Below are 21,087 nucleotides of genomic sequence, written 5' to 3' on the forward strand. Positions count from 1 at the left end.
TTACTATGTGCCACATTTTGTGTTAGATACAAAGCAGACCCCTTCTTGCCTTCATGAAAATTGTAGTCTAATAGAAGATATAGATAAATAGAATAGAAGATAGAGATAAATAAAAAGGACTTAAATGTGATAAGTGCATTAAAAAACAAATAGAAGGTACCATGGAGGATCCAGAAAAATTGTTCCGATCTGTCCGGCAGAGATCAAAAAAAAAATTCTAAGCTTTGATTAATACAACAATTTCAACAATTCCGATAATAGTTTGGTTGTAGCTACAAGAAATGTGGACATGAAGTACAAGAGCAAGGGCTTTGTTTCTAGAGGCCATATTTGTTTAGAAATAGGGATTGATGTGTAAAGAAAAAAAAAGAAACTTAGAACTCATTCTCTTCGTGATTAAGTGCTGAGCACCTCTGCCTTCTCCCACTAACCGAGGCATAGAGAAAGGTAAGGAAAGAAGAAAGAGAAAAAAGTTGGCAGAAAGGACAGAAGGTTTTAAAATTACTTCAGTAAAAAATAACAGCACTAAAGTGCTTCAGGGAATGAATCACATTTGAAATTCTAGACAGAACAAAGTTCTCCAACAGTAATAAGATAATTTGTTTCAAGAAGTCAGAATGCAAGGAAATTTTTGCTACGTTTTTGGAGGTGGGTAGGTGCAAAAAAGTCACCATTTATATTGGGATCAAGGGGAAGAAAAACAACATTTGGGGGGGGCCAGAATTAGTTGCAAGTCCCCAATACTGTTTTAGAAAAACACTTATTTTAGAAAATTACATTTCGTATTTTAATGACAATTGAGAATTTGTCTTCTTAGACAGCTACAATGGCGAATTTTAAAATTTCTAAAAATGCTGTAATTGTGACTAAAAGAACTTCCTGCACATAATCGATTGCAATTGCTTTTTGGCTTCCACCCTTACAGTCATTAAGAATAAATGTCAGTGTTTGTGATAGCACGAAAATTAGTCTTGCTGCAATGGTAATGATTTTCAATAGTCCAAGAGCAGGGAAGAAAACTGAAATGCATTTAGAGAGCGATGACAATGTAAAAGAAATATTACTGCTTAGGCAATTCTCTGGGTCTTGGGGACCTTGAGACTAAAAAGATTGTGATTGTCTAAGAACTCACAATTGTATCTGAAACATGATGGCTTCGTTTACTTAAAATCAGTTGTTTTAAAAATATTATTTGTAATTGAAAATGTTTTTTTCAAAACGTGTATACAATACATACATTAGCCGAGCTCAGACTCATGGTACTTATTCATTTCATGGAGGGTTAATTATTTATGGAAGTCAGAACATAATGGAGTATGTGAATAATGCAGTATATTGTACTCTTCCATAATTTTTTTTCGCTTGAAAATAGCCTAGATTCTCTTTTTAGTGGAGTTCCTTACATCTCACCCAGTTCCTTCATTCCTGTCCATCTAAAATCTAGTTCTGAAACTTCAAATAATCCTGAATTGCTTACCTGGGTCCCAGTTACTTGAGGATGACTCAGCCTATCTTCCTCTGACATTTAACATAGTTGAACAGTGATCCTTCTTACCTAAGTAATTCTAGGCTTTCCTATGTGTAGGAAAGTAACTAGACCATCATAACTGGGTCCCTGACTCCAGAAAAATGCAGACTATCAATTTTTCTCCATTAAAAACATGCCCAATTATGCAGGTTTGAACTCTAGTTAAAATAATCTTTCAGAGAATTCTTAAAGGGGAAATTAATTTATTAAAAGGCAACAAGCTAAGAGCAAAGGCATTGAAATGCAACTTTGCCTTGACAATCGTCATTTCAGCCAGCATTCATCAAGTGCACATTACATGCCAAACTAAAGGCTTATTAAGGAAATAAGATTATCATCCCACCATAAGTAGTGAGTTCAGGCAGACTTATTTCAGGGTGTGTGTTCTTAACCCCTAGGGGATAAACTCTTAACCTTTAGATTCTAAAACAGATCATAGCCCCCAGCCTTCAGTTTGCATAAAATAGCTTGAAAAACTTATTGCAAATCTAGTCGACATGGAGTGGGGTCCAGGGATCTACATTTTAACTGCAGTCCAGGTCACACATTTAGACATACTAAAGTATTGTGCTATACTGATTTGGTAATGATCATGAATATAATAATGGAGTTATTTTGCACATGGCAGTGTCAGGTATTTGTTTTCTACCAGTGAAGGAGTCAGCTTCTTCACCCAATATCATCTCTCCATCCGCCAGCTAAACTCCCTCCTAGGTTTGCTCTGTTTACTCAGGCAGAACAGTATTCCCTTCTTCCAAATATTCACTTTTCCTAATGTAACTACTTTCGCAAAGCATTGGTATCTTAGCATATAATGGCAAGAAGTGGAAGAACGTAATACTTCTTGCAGGCCCACTGGGACTGCTGGGTGGAGAGTGTCGAAAATCAAGTCTTTCCAAGCTTTACTAAGAGCCATAAGTGACAAGTTAAATTCCAATCCATTTTCTAAACACGATTAAAATAGAGATGCTAAAAGGAATGGAAAGATGGAAGTAGCCATCTCTTACAGTAATAACATAATTTTCGATTTCATTTAACTTGGACATAAGAGAGAAGTGTTAAACAACTTGATAAAGTCCATTAACATATTAGTCATTTTTATTCCACTTTTACTGTTTTCTAATTGTATTTCTAAATTCAATTTACTGTGACTATTGTTTATAACCATGTAAAAGAGATCAGTTTTTGTCATCACACCAAGTTTTATAATGTCTGAGAAGTACATAGTGCACTCAAGAAATCTTAGCACAAATAGTGAGTGTACCCTAGGAAGAGCTATAAAAATAAGACATAAAAATGCATTTGGGTAAAAGTATTGGTTTTGATAAAGCTTGCTAATGGCACACGTCTTATAATATATACTCAATCTCAATGTATGATTTATATTTTTTGAATGATAAATTACTTTGATATATTAACCTGGTATGCTCTGCTAAGATAGGTGATGTGTGCTCCAGATCCTAAAAATGTCATAATATGGAATTTGCAAAAAAGTTAGAGAGTCTCACAGCGTTCTTGAGTACAAAACTGAAAAACAGCAAATAATTTTATTCATTAAAAAGGCAAAACTAGAGAAGTATGTAATACTTTTAGAGTTTTACAGGCAGACTCAGGCTACATAAGTATACCTGAAACCACTTACTGCCACAAATTTTCTTGAACTCATCTTGTTTCCTAGACCAATTCTTTGGTCCCAGTTGTTGTTAATCTACAAACTTATGCAGACTTTGTCCCAACTGTTGCAGAACAACCTAATGCTAAATTTCGTGATGCTTGCTCCTCCCACCACTTCTGACTCAAAGCAGGTTCACCTCAGCAAGCAATTTTGTTGTGAAGCTTCCTTTATGCAATGAAAATGAATAACAAACAAAAAAGAAACTTCACACAGAATATTTTATGTCTTCTATCTTGATAAACAACCTTTTCCCCCAAATTACAACTCTACTCTGGTCAACTTACATGCCTTTCAACAATAAATTTCAACATCATATGTCCATATGTTATTCAGTACCCTTGGCTCATCTCTAGGGTAAAGATTTTAATCCTAGATAAACTCTGCTTTCATTTTAAAGAAAAATTTGCCAAAGAGTTAAAAATAAATCCACCACCAATTTCTAGTACTCTCCAGGCTTCCCAGGACTACAGCTGCTATTTATTTAACTTGATATTCAAGCCAGAAACTTAAGTCATCCGTGGCACTTTTTTCTCCTTGATCCTCAGATTTATTAATTCATTATTAATGGAAGCTGTTGATTCACTCTTAAACAGCTTTCAACTCCGTATACTCACCCACATTTACAACATCACTACCCTATTCCTAGCTACTATCAGCTCTCACCAGTACTAATGCAACGGTCTCCTACTGGTCTATCCAGATAGTCCTTTCTCTTCCAAGCAGTCTCAGAATAAAAATCTTTTTACTATAAAAAATGATTAGATCAACTCATTTCTCCTAAAGACAAAGAGAAAATCATTAATAAGACTCACATGGCCCTATATCAACTTTTGCAGATGTGATTAAGCTAAGGATCTTGTGATACAGAGACTATCCTAGGTAATCTGAGTGGGTTCAATGTAATCATAAGGGTCTTTATAAGAGGGATGTGGGGATGTCAGAGATAGAGATAGTTTTGAAGATGCTATGCTGTTGTCCTGGAAGATGGAGAAAGGGTCCAGGAGCCAAAGAATGCAGGAGGCCTCTAGCAGCTGGAAAAAGCAAGGAAATAGATTCTTCTCTAGAGCCTCCAGAAAGTGCAGGCCCTCTGATGTCTTGATTTTAGGACTTCTGATCTTCAATGTAAGACAATGAATTTGTGTTGTTTTAAGCCATTATGTTTGTGGTAATTTGCTACAACAGCAACAGGAATCTAATACACTTATGGAATGCCTATAACTTTATTTTTCTGTTTTAATATTGGCAAAGGAGCAAAGAACTAGTATTAATTCACCTTAAAGAGTCAATTATTTTGCTGTTGCTGGAACAGAGACTATTAAAGCAATTCTTGGAACATTCTAAAGTTGAAGATATCCTGTTTTGTTTTGTCTATTTTGTTTTGTTTTGAGAGATACTTTAAGTGGTTTCAATATATCTTAGTTTTTCAAAACTGGATTACATCTGGAGGAGTAAGAGATTGCTAATAGAAAAATGGAGAAATATGTAAATATATGTGGACTTAACTGATTTAGATACATGCTTAATTTATAAAGAACCAATTTTTATTCTATGTTTAAGATGATCAGAGGGAAAAAACAATAGCTGAGAGTTAATGGTGTATCCGTGCATAAAGTTTGATATACGAACTTCACTATATAAAAGACTTTCTGGAATTACTTATTCAAACTTCTCTGCAAATTAGAAGCAATGTTTACATTCCTCTGTGTTAATTACTTCCTTTTATCCATATCATAAACAATAATTTATATTTCAAATTGTCTATTTTCCACTGTTGTACAGTCTTCCATTAATTTACCCATAATCTAAATACTTAATTTTTCCTTTGTATCCAATTAATTGATGTTCATCTTTTCCCATATTATATATACATCTAATCTACCTATCCACTGGTTAGAACCTTTTCAAGACTGATTCAGTATATATTTAAATAATAGTGGAAAGAATTCATGTCTTACTATAATCTTATATTCAAATCCTCAGACTGGGAAAAAAAAAAAACACCCTATATTCTTTATATATTATTCTCAATGTTATGTGGATAAACTATAATTCCAAAGTATTTTCTGACTGTACTTGTTAAATGATGTGTGAATAGCAAGTTTGTAAAGTAATTTAAGAATAAACCTTCTGCCTGCTAGATATCTCTCTCACCTCTGTTACACTTACTCAGGGAAAATATTTGCAATTCAAACAATGTTTTGTTTTCCTAGTAGTAGCAGAGTGCAAACTGACAGGCTGTGTTCTCACTAGATGATGCCAAGAGAATCTGTTATTTCTCATTGCATGAAAGCATAGTTCTGATGAATGTCCTGAGTCATAGGCTTAAGCAAGACCTCTAGAATCTAGAATCTAAAAAAAGAGAGCCAATTTGTCTATTAAAACTCTAGACAAATGAGTGTTTTCCTCATCTCAGTAACTTATTGGTCTGCCGTCATCTTCCTTTTTTTTTTTTCCAGTTAAAGGATGTATCTTTTGCCTGAATTAAATACTTCTTATATAAACATTTGAACTTGGTGAAAACAGAATTGGTAACTATCCTTCCTTTTATATACTTGTTCTTGCATCATTCATCACTTTGTAGCTGAACTTCATCATGTCAAACAGTTTATTTGAGTAGTGACTACCATTGACCCTTGTAATTTGTTCTGCAGTCCTTTGTAATTTCGTATTGTCTCATTAGGTTTAGTTCCAGCCCATTTCATGATCAGACTGTTAATTAGGTAATCTTGCATTAACTTCATTATAGGCAATCATTTAAGAAGCTCTCTTAAAGTGTTGTCAAGTGGAGGGAAATTCAGCAGGTTTTAGAGTTACTCTGCCTTTGGGTATACTCTGGGCAGATGATAACATTCCAGAAACAATCTGGATTTGCTGTCAAGTAGCCTGGAGCATGTATTGAAATTTCTATGATTCCCATAGTCAGGAGGTTTAAGTGAGCCTAATTAATCACTCTTCTCATCTTTGGGAATTTAACCAATTAGAGTTAGACAAAGAGCCAGAAAGTACTAAAATAGGCTCAGAATTTTTACTGGTAAAGCTGGACTGATTTATTTTAGCCTAGAAATAAGACCCTCAAGTCTCTGACCTGTCCACATCACAGGCGGAAAAGTTCTGTCTAAAAGAAGCCCTGCTTCTTCAGCTTACTCCATGGAATTTACAAGAGCAAGGCATTTGCTATGCCTGGACACAGTTCTCGCCAAAAGGAAAGAGAGAGTTGGGTCCATGCTACCTATATTATAATGCTTGGGTCCTAATCTTATGATTTAGTGATTCAGGGTACAGCAGACTTTTAACCAGAATGCAATCGTCTACGATGGGGAGAACTTGCTACTGGCACAAGGTGAGAGAGGAGAATGGAATGAAGTGTTCCTGAGAAACAGCGAAAGTGCCTTCATGGAAAAATGGACTTAGAGAAATAGCTCCTTGCCCCCAGGAAAAATATCCTCATGTGCTGGGTGCATGACATCTTGACTTCTGTTGAGCTGTTTAGAACTTGGACTTAGCAGACATAACTTTATATCCCAAACTGCCACCTTTCAACTAGACCGTTGGATAAATATTTTAAGTGTCTAAACCCTTTGGCAATGGTAATAAATATTTTAAGTGTCTAAACCCTTTGGCAATGGTACCAAAACCTATTTTACAGGGTTGATATGGATATTAAATGAGAAATTTCATATAGAACACTATATAAAGTGCTTGACCTATAAAAAGGCCCCACTGAAATGATAGCTATAATAGTAATTGTAATTATTATTACTTTATTATCATTATCATTATTCTTAAATGGATATCTTAATTTTAAACTGAACATGCTTATTCATATAGATCATTACCTATTCACTTGTTGAAATCAGTATTTAACTCTAACCCAGAATCAGCAAACATAGTCTACAGGCCAAATTCATCCCCATATCCCTCTTTTATTTTCCTATAAATAAATGTGTGTTAGATCACAGCCACACATATTCTTTTGCATATTGTTTATAGCTGCTTTTGAGCAACAATGGCAGAGTTGAGTACTTGGGACAGACAGCATTTAGCTCATACAGCCTAAGATATTTACTTTTGGGCCTTACACAGAAAAAAGTTTGGTAATGACTCCTAACATCAGTGCAGGGATATGTGAAATATGAACATGGGCCCAACTTAAGTGGTAAGAAACACTTATGGAAATTCAAAATTAGATGGAGTATAGATACATTTTGAAAAAAGTAATGATTAAAATGCTGAATTGCTTCTGATTTGCGTTTATGAGGCAGTCAGACTTTGAAAACTGCTGGATGACTTTGAAAGAGTATTGTATTTGGTTCTTCTAACAAGACACAAATAGGCATGTTCGCATTTTATACTTTTGTTCCTTAATAAAATGTTTTTAAGCATATTAGTCCTTTTCATTTTTACTAATTCTCTTTCTTCTTTTCTTTGAGATTGTTATTATTTCCTAATAGCTTAAGGTAAATATCAAGTCCTTTATTTTTCATCTTCATTAATAATAGTGTATTGTAAGGGTATAATTTTTTCTCAATCCTGCTTTTTCTGTGTCCTCTAGGTTCTGTTATAAAGTATTCTCCATTCCTTAATTTTTTAGTTTGTAATTTTATTTCTGTTTCCTTTGATTCAAGAGTTAATTGCCAAATAATTGCCATAAATTTTAACTTCTTTTTTCTAGGTTTCTTATATTGTGAGAATGTAATATATAAACTCTTCACTTTTTGGATTTAAGATAGTCATTTTAGAAAAGTGCATGATTAATTTTTGTAACTGTTTCATAGATATACAATAAAGATTATTCTCTATTCAGTGAATTTAAGCCCCCCCCCCTTGACATATACAGCCATAATTATGTAATCAAATACACTGACTGCATTATTTATAGTCTCTATGTCTTTACCTTTTTTTTGGTCTACTATCTCAACCCAATTTCAGAATGGGTGTATTGAAATTTTCCACTTGCACTAAAAGAAAAAAGTAAGATATGAACATTCATGCATATGTACAATTATACTTAGAGGTGTGTGAACTTTATTATTCCCACGTGTTACTGTCATACTGACTTCCATCACCATCCCATTCCTATTTCCACCAAATCAAGGTTTCTATCATCTCAAACCTTCCTATTTTGAAAGCTAGCGTATGCATGAGTACTTATATGGATTGGCCTTGTAAATACTTGGCAAATTCCTTAGACCTAAGAATAGCTTCTCTTGCATGGCTGTTTTTCAGGACAGTAACTAAAAAAACATAGTAACATCTTTTGACTGTACCTGCTTTGAGTCAGAGTCCAGCCTTAGGCTTGCTGTCTGAGTCTTGTCCATCACAGGTTAGTTTTCATTTCCAACATGCGATCCCGCTACAGGACTGTAGGTGGGGCTAGAATCTCGCTTAATGTTTCTCATAAGGGACACTGGGTTTTCTTCCGAACCAACTCTGATTTAGATTTTTTTCTTTCTTTCCTTTTTTTTTTTTACTGTGCCATATTCTTGATCCTCATAAACAGACCACAACCTAGAGTGATTTCTTTTTGCATAATAGTTTCCAATATTTCTTTAAAAATTAGAAAAGAGAAATAAATGCATGGCATTTCAGTCTGTTGATGGCATTATAGAGTCTGTTCTGTATAAACCAAAAGAAAAACAGAAAAAAAAAGAAAAAAGACTACGTGGTTATAGAGAAAACAATATAGAGAAAACAATATTAAAGAAATGCAAAGGGAAGAAAATTTCATCAGTCACAGAAAGCACCAGCCCAATAGTTTGCTTCTCAGTGTTTCTCAGGAAACAGAATATGAAGAATAAATATAAATCAAAATGGGCAAAAGAAATCTAACACTTCAAAATCTATTACACAAAATCAAACATGGAAGAAAATATTTTAAAATTTAATCTAAGTATATAAATATATAGAAAGTCCAAGTGCTTTGACAAGTACAACAGGTTTTATATTGGTAAAGTTGTTTATTTTTTCTAAACTGCTTCTTTAAGGTAGACTAATTCAATTGCCTCTGAGGGAAGAAGTTAGGAGCTACAATTGCAATATGTAGTTGTAAAAAAGTACTAAGCCCTAGTATTGTAATCTAGCAACTCATATCTTTTGAAGTTTTGGTAGGTTTGGATGCACAGCTTAACATGATTTTTAAAGGATGGGCAGTAGAGTATGGCCTGACCAATAAAAATATCAGAAAGCATAATTAAAAAGTGACCGGATACATACTCCAGGTATAATTAACTTATGCGTCTAAGTTTAAGGACATAGCCCTCATTCAACCTAGAATATTCACTCCAAAAATACGGAGGCTGTATCCAGTGAACTGAGATTAAAGTCTCAGCCATATTACTGCTCACTTACCTCTATATGTGGCAACTGAATGAATATTTATATCAGAAACCTTAGAATTTTCTTTGTATATTATTTAATTTTATAAATTTATCTGCAAACTATTTACTCCTCCTATTATTGCTTCTTCCAGGAAGCTTGACACTCTCCTTTGGTGGTCTTAGGAATCTTTTCAACGTAATTATTTCTCAGAGAAAAGAAATTTTCTAAATCACTCTTTTTGAGAATTTCTTTTTAGGATTTATTCAGGTTTTCTAAAATGTTCAAAAACTTTACAAAAGGAGCTAGATTTATCTTTTAATAATCTCTGAGTCTAAGTTTGATATCAGATTCAGCTGTATTTTCCTTTTTTTCCTCTTCATTGGTAGAAATGGCATCCAATTCATGGCAGATGGAGCTCATGGTTGGAATTGTAAATGGATCAAACTGATCCACTTTCTGTAAATCAATATGCTCAGAAATTCAGCCTTCTTCAAATGCTTCAAACGCTGAAGTGAACTGTGAAGCTTTTGGAAGTTTGGTTGCGTTCACCATGAATTGTTTCAGGAACAAGGGCTAAAATCTTACCGCGGTCTTCTTTATTTTCAAGAATATCTTGATCAATCAAGGCATATTCCTCAAAGTACTTTTTAATTATGTTTACAGGTTTTCTGATAAAGGGTGGATTTTTTTCACTTAGGTAAACTTTCTTTTTACCTCTTAACCACACTTTACAAGATTCAAACACTCAATTATCCCAGAATGTGCTGCAGAGGACAGTTTTATGATTCATCACGGATCCAGCAAATAAACACCTCTCCTTCCCGAAAACACTCAGAGACGAAGCTTAAATCCAAAGTCCTTCTTCAATGGTCAATTGATGATGAGAATGGGCACTGTCATGAGGATCCAGCATTTAGTACATGTGTCTGTAGAACTGTAACATCGCCTCAGGCAGTCACAGTCGGCTATGTCAATGTCAAACACCAGGTCTTTTTCTTGAGCCTAGAAAGCTTCCAGCTTCATCGTATTGTGTTGATTGGGTCTGTGGGAATATACCGTGCCTATATTAATCTCGTCGGATTTATTTTTTGCATCTCTTTTTCCAGATCACTCGGGCTGTAGAAGGATTAGGTAGCAAATGTAAATATCATCTTTCAATGTGAATTAAATTCACGGTGTTTAAAGTAATTCTTTATGACTCCCTCACACATATTTATCACTCCGCCACAGTTGGGCCAGCGTTAGTACTGGATTTAGGGAAAGAGCCTCCAGCAATAAAGTTTAGGCAGTTTGGAGACACCAAACTTCTCAGAAGAGCACGCTGGCGCGTCATGGACGTGGCCGAGGTCTGCAGGGACCTCTGGGAATTGTAGTTCCTGCATGGGTTGGCCTGGGCTCGGGATGCGCTCCTGCAACCTCTGCCCATCAACTCGGACGCTAGGTCCACCGCTCAGGTGGACAGAAGGAGGCCCTGCCCATTTCAGGAAAATCTGCGGAAGGTGAGCCCTCGAGCATATTGAGAATCAACAACCAGATGAGATACATGAGACAAGGTATGTGCAAAGAGACTCCTAGTTCCGCTTCCCGTCTCTCTTCTCAATCTCTATTAGTTCATTAACCTGGAAGTTCTCAGAGTCATTTTTAATACACTCAAGTTACTTGTTGCAAAAACATGTTATCCCTGAGGAAGATAAGGAGATTGGAACAGAGGAGTAAGTATCAAGGACCTTTGCCCGAATTGTGTAGGTGTAACTGTTGCCAGGAGTCTGAGCTTCACTGAGTATGAATTAACTTCAGATAGAGTTCAGAATTTATTAGTCTTCAACTCTTCATAGTCAAAATGGTTTAGAAATTTGTCAGAATAAGACATTTTTTCTTCCTGGGTAAAACATAATTTGGTTCTTTCAGAACTAGTAATCTAAATCTCAAAAGTAAGAAAAAGAAACCAGTCAATTGGTACTTGACTCTCCCCATCCACTGCCTATCTGACACAATGCAAAAAGTTAGCATTTCAAATATTTTGGAGAGGATCTATGTGGTTTAAGAACATTTTTTTCCCTATAATAAGACAATAAATATAGTCTCTTATATTTTCTTCAAGAATTTAAACTTTATCATTTTTTAAAAAAATAGGTCTTTATTAATCTGGTATGCATTTTTAAAAGTCTAGTGAAAAAAAATAACTTACTGAGGGAGAAGGCCATGGAAGGATTTGGGGACCACAGGAAGACAGAAAGTATTAAGGTATCTATATTGTCTTTCAGGAAGATAGAGATACTGGTAAATTTTTTCAAAAATGAAGGGAGAGTTAGTAACCAGAAAGAAATTGAAGAATTTATGAATTTAAAACCATCAAAGGAAATTTGATTTGTCAAATAAGGGTAGGAAAGGAAAAATGAAAAACAAAAGTTATTACAAATAAATAAAAAGAAACTTAGAAATATTTGTATTAATCAGCTCTGGTACCATAACAAAATACTATGTATTGGGTGGCCAAAACAATGGATTTATTTCTCACAGTTCTGTAGATTGAGAAGTCCAAGATGAAGATTTGGTACCCTGGTAAGGGCTTCCCGGCTTGCAGAAGGCCACCTTCTCACTGCGTCTGCACATGGTAGAGAGAGAGGAAGCAAGCTCTCCGTGTCTCTTATGAGAACCACTAATTCCATCATGAGGGTCACAACTTCATGCCCTCATTGAATTCTGATTATCTCCCAAACACTCGCTAAATATCAAAATCAGATATGAGTGAGGCTGGAGGTATGAGTCTCATGAGGCAAAATTTCTTTCTAGTTGTGAACCTGTGAAACCATATGAATTTTGTGCTTCCATAATACAATGGTGAGAGGCACAGTACAGATATCCCCATTCCAAAGGGGAGAGATAGGAAAGAAGGAAGGGGTGATGAGTTACAAGCAGGTCAAAATCTAGCAAATTGAATTCCATCAGATTGTAAGGCTCCAGGATAATTCTCTTTTGTTCTGCCTCTGGACTCAACTGAAGCAACAGTTCTGACCCTAGGCTCTGCAGGGCAGGGGTTGTGCTCTCAATACTCTGCCAGATGAAGATCATTTCCCCAAGTCTCTTCATTGTGAGGATCCAGCCCTGAAGTTTCTGGGTGACCCCAGCCCCACAGTTTCAGTCAGATGCCATCTGTCCTGTTGAAACTGAAATATTGGCAGCTTTAATGATCTATGAATGATCAGGGTCATTCTTTAATGATCAAGGTCATTCTTTTTTTCTTTCTCTTTTTTCTTCCTCCCTCCCTCCCTCCTTCCTTCGCTTCCTTCCTTCCTTCCTTCCTTCCTTCCTTATATACCTTCCTTCCTTCCTTCCTTCCTTCCTTCCTTCCTTCCTTCCTTCTTTCCTTCCTTCCTCTTTTAGGTTTAATTGATATATAACATATTAGTTTCAGGTATACTACATAATGATTTGTATGTATTGCAAAGTGATCTGCACAATAGTCTAGTTAACATCCATCACCACACATATTTACAACTTTTTTTCTCATGATGAGAACAGTATTATTAACTCTAATCACTGTGCTGTACATTATATCTCCATAACTCATTTATTTTGTAACTGGAATTTTATAGCTTTTGACCCCCTTAGTTTTTTTCAGAGTGATTCTTCCCTTTTCTTGAAGAATAATACATATTCACAGTTGAATAGCTTTATTGTCCTGTAGAATCTAAGAAGCCCAAAGCCTTTTTTTATTTATTCCTGTCTCAATCCCCTTCAATTCAATTTCAGTGTTTCTGATTATATAATCCCATAATCTCTTTCTCAGTTGATAATCTCGTCACTTCTTGGTGTTCACTTCTGAATAAACTTTCTCTTTTTAATTTTTTTACAATATGGAAAGGCTGAGAATTTCCCAAATCTTTAAGGTCTGGTTCCTTTTTGCTTAACAATTTCTTCCTCAATTTATCTCTGTCCTCTCTCATTATACTATAAGTAGTCAGGAGAAACCGAGCTGTTCCTTCAACACTTTGCTTATAAATCTCCTCTCTTAAATATCCATACAAACACAATTCTGCCAAGTTATTTGCCTCTTTATAATAAGAATTCCCTTTCCTCTAATTTGTAATAACATGTTTCTCATTTCCATCTAAGATATTAAAATGGCCTTTGATATCTATATTTCTACCAATATTCTCTTCTTATGATTCTTTCTATATTCTCCAAGAAGAAGGAAACTCCAGCTCTCTTTTTCTCTTTTTGAGCTTCACCAGAATCACCTTTAATATCCATATTTCTAGCATGTATCTCAAAACTCCTCCAGTCTCTACCTATTACCCAGTTCCAAAGCCACTTTCACATTTTTAGATATTTGTTATAGCAGCACCCCACTGCTTGGTAGCCAAATCTGTATTAGTTGCTCAGGCTACCATTATAAAATGCTGTAGACTGAGTGGTTTAACAGGAATTGATTTCTTACAGTTCTGGAGGCTAGAAAGTCAAAGATCAAGGTGCTGGCCATTTGGTTCCTTGTTGAGGGTTCTCTTTCTGGCTTGCAGACAGCTGCCTTCTTGCAGTGTCCTTATGAAGCAGGGAGAGAAAGAGGAAGCAAACTCTCTGGCATCTCTTCTTCTAAGAGTAATATGAAACTCCCAACATGAAACTCCCACCCTCATATACGCTATATGACATGCGTTATTATATAGGATATCTTACACATAATATATATTTGTGTATATAAATATGTGATATATAATATATAATATATACCTTATAGTTAATATATATTTAAATTTAGCAGTATTAATTAAATCAACTAAAAATCAACAAAAGCTACAAAACAGGAACCAACTTTGCAAGAATGCACAATCTTTATTAAAAATAAAGTATTAATTTTATTAAACAAATTTGAATAAATAAAAAGGTATATCACATTCATGGTGGAATGACACGACATAACATAGTAAATGTGTTGAATATTATCATCTTTCTTCCAGTTAGCTTACAAATCCAATGCAATTTCAAAAAATAAAATGCTGGATCTGTGGTGTAACTGAACAAATTCATTTAAAAATTTATGTTGAAGACTAAAGACCTATAGACTAGGTTTACTTTAAGAAGGTAAATGAGAATATTGTCCAATATTAAGACATTCTGAAAAGCTATAGTTATAAAATCAATATCTTTATGTAAGAAGAGACAAGTAGATAAATGAAACAATAGAAATTTTAGAAATAGATGCATGTATGGAAACATGATATATTATGAAATAGCACCAAAAATCAATGGTTATATGATATTAGGGTAAACAGACTCTATTTGGAGAAAAATAAGACTGGACCTTTCTTATTCCTGATACAAAGGCAGCTTCCGAATATGTTTATAGACAAACTATATGAGATTTGTACCATAAACACCACAATCTACAAAGTTTTTTCTTAGAAGACAATTAGGAGAATAGCTTTGTGGACCATATGTAGGAAAAGGCTTATGTAAGACCCCCCAAAGTACAAATTATGATATGAAGAAAGCAATTGTTATGATATTATCAATAAAAAGGTTTTATGTTCAATGAAGGATACTATTGATAAATGGTTAAGTCACTGGCTACATTTAAAACTAATAAAAGATTGTTAGCAGTTATCTAGAAATAACTTCTATTAATCAAGGAAAGACTAAAACTTCAATGGAGAAAAAAATGGACGAATGAATGAGATAAACTACCATAGATCAGATTTCTTCAAAGCTAAATAGTATACAAATCATACAAATGGAAATTAAAACAATGAGAGATCACTTTACTCTTATCAGAAAGACTATAATTAAAAAAGATAAAAATGTGAAGTATTGGTGAATGTATATAGAGTGCTAACTTTCACTCGTAGTGAAAAGTAATCTGGAAAGTAATTTTTTTCTAAATTAAAAATTAATATGCCTCTGATCCTATGATCTTATATATACATCATACATAAGTTCTCAGAAACATTTAAAAAATAGATGAGGGCAAGGATTTTGATTGTGGTGTTGTCTGTGGCAACAGAGTTGGTGGCAGCCTCAGTGTCCATCACTAAGAGGTGTGATGGATGTTTAAATGTAGTAGATATTTACTAAGGTTCATTAGGAATTAAGAATAAATGAACATGTTCCAGAAACACTGAAAGACCTCTAATCAGAGATTTGGATATGAAAAGTAGAAAACAGAATGAGATTTATACCATATGGGTAAATTGGAAATATCCACAAAACACATTATATATTTTATAAAGTTATTTTTAAAGACCTAGATCAAGCACATTAGCTATGATATGAGGGAAATAGGAATAGTTATCATAAAAGAAAGTTGAAAATAAAATAAGAAAGATGATTGGCAGAGATAGATGATAGCAATGTGCTTTTTGAATTTAAAAGTATGATTAACTTGATTCTTTCAAACTGAGCTCCATTAGAAAAAAAAAAGCGGAGTCAAGGAGAAAGGAATGAAAAACACCCATAATATTTGATGTTGTTACTTGGAGTTCTGAATATTTTATTTAATACTTTGTTTTAAAAAGGAACATATTATTTTAGTTTATTGGGCCTACTATATTTCTAAATGTGAAATTCTTTTTATTACTTATTCTTGCACCGGTTTTTTATTGTAACCATTATTACCACACTACCACCATTATATCACTACAATGCATTGATATAGAGATTAATTCTTGTTTATACTGCTTGTCATTCTGTGTATACTTTCTCTCTAAAGATTCATGTCTTCCGGTTTTACTAGAATATTCTTAACCATACCTCTTTGAGTATTATTTCTCCAGTATTCCTTCAGTTGTCTTTCTCTGGCATTCTTATTGGAGATAAATTAGATCCTCTCAGTGAATCTGTCATTTGAAATCTGTCTCCAAACTTGTTTGTTTTTACTCTTTATTCTGCTAGCTCTTTCTAAGTTTGGTGTTCATGCTTATGATAATAAGTAAATACTCTAATTCTTTCTTTGACTATGTCCCTTTTCAGCCTAAACAATCTCTTAATTTTTAAATTTCAGTGATTTTATATTTTAAGACCTGATGTTTGCAACTATTTGTTTTATATATTGTCCCGACTATGTCCCTTTTCAGCCTAAACAATCTCTTAATTTTTAAATTTCAGTGATTTTATATTTTAAGACCTGATGTTTGCAACTATTTGTTTTATATATTGTCCCGCTTTGTGTTTCATGGTTTTCTTTCTGCTATACCTTTGAGAATTTGCAACATACTTAAAGTCACTTTATATTTATTATTTTGTATTTTATCTGTAGTGATAATCTGTTGAATTTTGATTTTGTTAGTTACTGTTCTTAGCATATTTTTCCTCATTCATTTCGTGATTTTGATTTGCAGGCTCATCTTTGATGGCCTTTGTCTCCCCTGCATTCCTCCCTGTGCTTGTATTTCCCTTGTTTGTAGTTTTGGGGGTCATGATTTGGCTTTTACAGTCCTGTATGTACAACCAGATCTTATATTGTCAGCTTAGCACTTTATTCTGGAAATACTGGGGTAACCTCAGATGGAGTCATAGCCTAGCAAGAGGCTTGATACTTGTCTTCAGTGGGGAGATTTTTCTATTTTTTCTCCATGTCTTTTGGCATGCTTCTTTGTATAAGTCATTTCTTTGGGGAGAGTTAAAGATTTTCTTTGCCCCACTTTATATGTCTGGGTGGAAATAGTGAGCCTGAATTCAATGTCCACCTCTTTGTAGCATTTTTAATCCCTGCTGCTCCCTGTTTACTCTGCTTGTTGGCCAGGAGATCTGAAGTATCAACTCTGCTTTCTATTTTTCACATCTGATTCCATTTCTGGTGCCATAGATGTTATGGCATCTATAGTTAAAGTATAGCAATACTTTACTTTAAAAATACTTTAAAAAAATACCTGTAATTATAAACTTACTTTAAAGTTTATACTTTAAAAAGAATTTTTACTATACTTTAAAAAAAGTATACTTTTTTTAAAGTATAGTAAATATACTATACTTTAAAAAAAATTTTCTTTCCAGATTTTATCTTTAGTTGATATTTGTTTAATGTACAGAGGCTGTCTCAAAGCATGAACTGGTCTCTTGGTCTTTTTCATTAAAAACAAAACAAAAAGTAAACAAACAACTAAGATTTAAGATATTCCTTTAAAGTCATTTAAAAAGACTCATTTTCTCAAAGTCTTAAAATGTTTAACTATATTCTAGTCTCCATTCTAAAATCTTTCATGAGAGTTATGTTTCAAACATTATTTTTCTAAATTCATGCAAATTATTTTTTAATCTGCTAGTCGCTAGTCAAGATTTTTAAATTTTAAAATGACATATATATAGCTTTTAGAATAGTTAGGTCAACTTTTTGTCTTTCGATGACATAGCAGCAAAACATAATTGCAAATAGTATTGCTTAATGCATAGACATTTTAGTAGCTTAGTTGAACATACATTCATGTATTAATTTTGTAAAAATTAAATTTGAGGATTTAATTTGTCCGTATCATTAATTTGGGCTAATCTCTTCATTAGAAAGTGTAATTTCACACCAACCCTCGACAAAGATAAAATTTTGAAAATACATTAAAAATAATGTAGTACTTATAATTTTGCATGAATATTTTGATTACAGAGAGATAAATCTATGTTAATATTAATAAGAAACAGCTACTCAAATGTGCAGTAGCTAGTTGTAGTATGGGTTTTTATAATGCTGTAAAAGTGCTCATTTCTATGAATTATCATTTTCAGATATTTGTCATAATAGTATTTATCTATTTATTGTATCTGACATGTTTAGAGACTACTGTCCATTTTTTTCAACAAAAATTGTAAACTTTATCTTCAAAAAAAATAATAATGTTGGAATTTAAGATACTGAAAATATATTATTTTAATCCCTATAAGGCACAATCAAAATAAATTCCTATATTAAATTGAATTACATTACAGTGATTTTTGTACTTTTAATCTTTAGCAGTTAGCTAGTTCTGACTTCATATGTCTTTTAATTCCATATTTAATCATTTTATTAACTTAAGTTTATAATTACAGGTATTCTAAGCCATCCTCAGTAGTCCTTATCTTAGTGTTTTAATCTACCATTATACTGGAAAAACAGCTTAGTCATAAACTGGGTACAGAAACAAACTTGATCAACTTTATATGAATTAAATGTGCAGAGAACATGGGCTTTGGATTTGGAGAAACCTGAATTTGTATTCTGGTCTCACCACTTAATGCCTCTACAACCTTAAGAAAGTTATTTGAGTCTCAGTTTCATCATCTGTGAAATTCTGGAAATAGTATATAACTCCCAGATTAGTTGGATGATAAAATGAGATAATGTAAAACCATTGGTCCAACACCTTTTCCATATCTGGAACTCTTTCAGTGGTGATTCTATCAGATATGAGATTCTAATTTGATCTGTCTGTTTCAGTCGTTGGAACAAAAGTATCTAAAGCAAACTAATATCTTTAAAAAATATACATTTTATTCAGTAGCCATTTTTGAGTATTGACTCTGAGGCCTATATAATCCTAGTTGTTGGCAGTGCAAACATGAGCTGAATTCTATCAGGTGAGGAAGAACATTTATAATTAGAAAATTTACCTAATTTTTCATAAAAGGGCAGATGAAATTTAATCATGGGAACAAGAACCAAGAACTATAAAATAATTAGACACTAAGAAAGTTATTATGTATATTTCTTGCTCTTTGTCTTTCTTTTTTGGGGTGCTTGTTTTCTCTTATCCCTGCTTCTTTTGTGAGTTAGCTTCTTTCATCTTTTCTCTTACACATCAGATTTCAAGTTGCTCATGATAGCCCAGTGACAGCCACATAAGCCTCTGTCAGTGCAAAGATTGCATCTACTAATCTCTGGATAATGACTCCACATTCCTTGGAAGCAGATTTCAATTGACCCAGTTTTGGTTGACTGTATACCTAGTGCAGTTGGCTGTGGCAGGTGACAAGGTCATGGAGTTGGCTGCTTACTCAGAAGAAGCTGAGAAGCTGTAAGGATCTAAAGATGTGGTCTGTGCAGGTCGGAATGGATTAGTTTCTAGACACTAGGTAAATATTCTTAAGAGGGGAAAGTATATTCTTCAGAGAAAAAGAACTTAAAAAAAAAAAGCTAGCATTGGATGATTGAAATATCAACCATGTTATATCTGACTTCATCTAAAGTTTCCCACATCAAACTATCTTCTTACCATGCAGTGACAAAAAGGGAAATATTTATGTGAGTTGACAAAACTGTTACATGAAGCCAAGAATTCTGTGGCAAAGGCTTTTGGTGTGTTGATAAAATGTTATAACTGTACAAAACCTTTAGATACCTTTATAAACCACATTTATTCATGAGCTCATTTGTTTCAGTCACCTTGCTGATGTGAACAAGGACACAAAACATTTGCTTCACTCTACTCCGGTGCTACAGATTCTTCCCTAAGCCCAGCCAAATAGAATCTATTGGTCCAAAAGAATCTATTGGTCCAAAAGATGAACAAGTGAGACTCTGTATGTATGTATTTTAAAATATGTGTTTACTCAACAATATTTGAGAAAGGATTTACGGTAGCTCATTCAATATTGCATCAAAAATATTACTTCACTAGAAAGTATTTCAAACAGCATGCCATACTAAAAGTGGATAAAGGGCATCATTCTACATTACATACAAAAAAAAATCAATAGTGGTATCAGGAATTTAGATCTAGGAAAAAAGAGGTTGCGGCATCCAAGGACAAAGAGTAAGTCAAACAGTAGGAAAAACATAATTAGGATTCTTAACACTAATTCTGCAGTGAGGACAGTGAAATTTAAAACATTGCAGTCTACTTTAGAGGAGAGCTTATTTAAATTTAAAAATAAAGCATCTCTCAAACAGTATGCCCATAAGGGGAATTAATAATATATGATTTACATGGTGGAAAATTATCTTTTTCTTGAACAAAATTAAGTAAAGTTCAGATCAACCAATACTGAATGCCCTGCATATGTAAGATTCCATACTAGGTTTTGAGGATAAAGAATTAATAAAAGTTACAATGCCTTCCTTGAGGGATTTTAAGTAAGGATATTAGATGAAGAAGACATAGATATGCATAATTATTAATTCACTGTTACTTTCAGAAAGACAGAAGCATGTCTACAGTACAAAAATAAAATGAAGAAGGGTACATTGAAACTACCAGTATGTAAACCGCAGTATGGTTCATTAATCTTATAGGTTCCAGACTTATGGAGATGAGATTCACCATAAATCTTAATGTCACCTTGCTGAGGTGAAAAGAATTGACAACAGATTTCTTTTCTATGGAGGGTCAAAGCTTTAAGCCAAATACTTGAGGTGTTAAATACTAAATCAATAATCAGTCAATGGGTAAAGGAAGTTCTTGTCTGTTTGTTTGTTTGTTTTAATATAGTAGGACCTTCCCATGCATCTGAAATCAAGCTTTGTAGACAGTTACCTACTTCATACCTTGTATGTGGAATGGGTTCCCTTTCAACATGACTCTACTTGGGACTCTTGTTTGTGACAGATCTCAAACAATTTTTCTGGCTTTCTTGTCTCTATTTTTTATTCCATAGCCCCAGT

The 21,087-nt window shown here is 33.7% G+C and overlaps 1 pseudogene; it reads right to left on the reverse strand.

The window, feature by feature from the left end:
* Positions 1 to 9,656: 9,656 nt before the first annotated feature.
* Positions 9,657 to 10,732, reverse strand: LOC120597123 (DNA primase small subunit-like; annotated as a pseudogene).
* Between the last annotated feature and the right edge of the window lie 10,355 nt (positions 10,733 to 21,087).

The sequence above is a fragment of the Pteropus medius genome, unplaced genomic scaffold, assembly GCF_902729225.1.
Source record: "Pteropus medius unplaced genomic scaffold, Ma_sr-lr_union100, whole genome shotgun sequence".
NCBI classification, from domain to species: Eukaryota; Metazoa; Chordata; class Mammalia; order Chiroptera; family Pteropodidae; genus Pteropus; species Pteropus medius.